Below are 542 nucleotides of genomic sequence, written 5' to 3'. Positions count from 1 at the left end.
GGCACATCGTAGTAAAAACACTACATGCACAAAACAAAGAGAAAATTCTGAAAGCTGCAAAAGAGAAACAACAAGTCACATATAAAGGAAAACCCATTAGGATTACAGCTGACTTTTCAGTGAAAACTATGAAAGCCAGAAGAGCCTGGACCAAAGTATTCACAGTTCTCAATGACCACAGATGCCAACCCAGATTACTATACCCAGCCAAAATGTCTATTTTAGTCGAAGGGGAAAGATAAACCTTCCATGACATAAATAGGCTGAAGGAATTCATGTCCAAAAAATCAGCCCTTCAGAGAGTTCTGGAAGCAATACAAAAAGCCAAAGAAAGGAATGACTATACTCAAGGGATTGCGGAACAAAATCCAATGAAGGTAAAACTGTGGAAAGGTACAGCTATATCAAGAATGTAAGCAGAAATAAAAATGACAGGATTCAATACCCATCTTTCATTAACAACTTTAAAAATTAATGGACTGAACACCCCAGTCAAAAGACACAGACTATGTGAATGGATTAAGACTAGGTGAACAGGTTAA

The sequence above is a fragment of the Nannospalax galili genome, unplaced genomic scaffold (genome assembly GCF_000622305.1).
Source record: "Nannospalax galili isolate Female #2095 unplaced genomic scaffold, S.galili_v1.0 scaffold312, whole genome shotgun sequence".
NCBI lineage: Eukaryota > Metazoa > Chordata > Mammalia > Rodentia > Spalacidae > Nannospalax > Nannospalax galili.
This window is presented reverse-complemented; position numbering follows the sequence as displayed.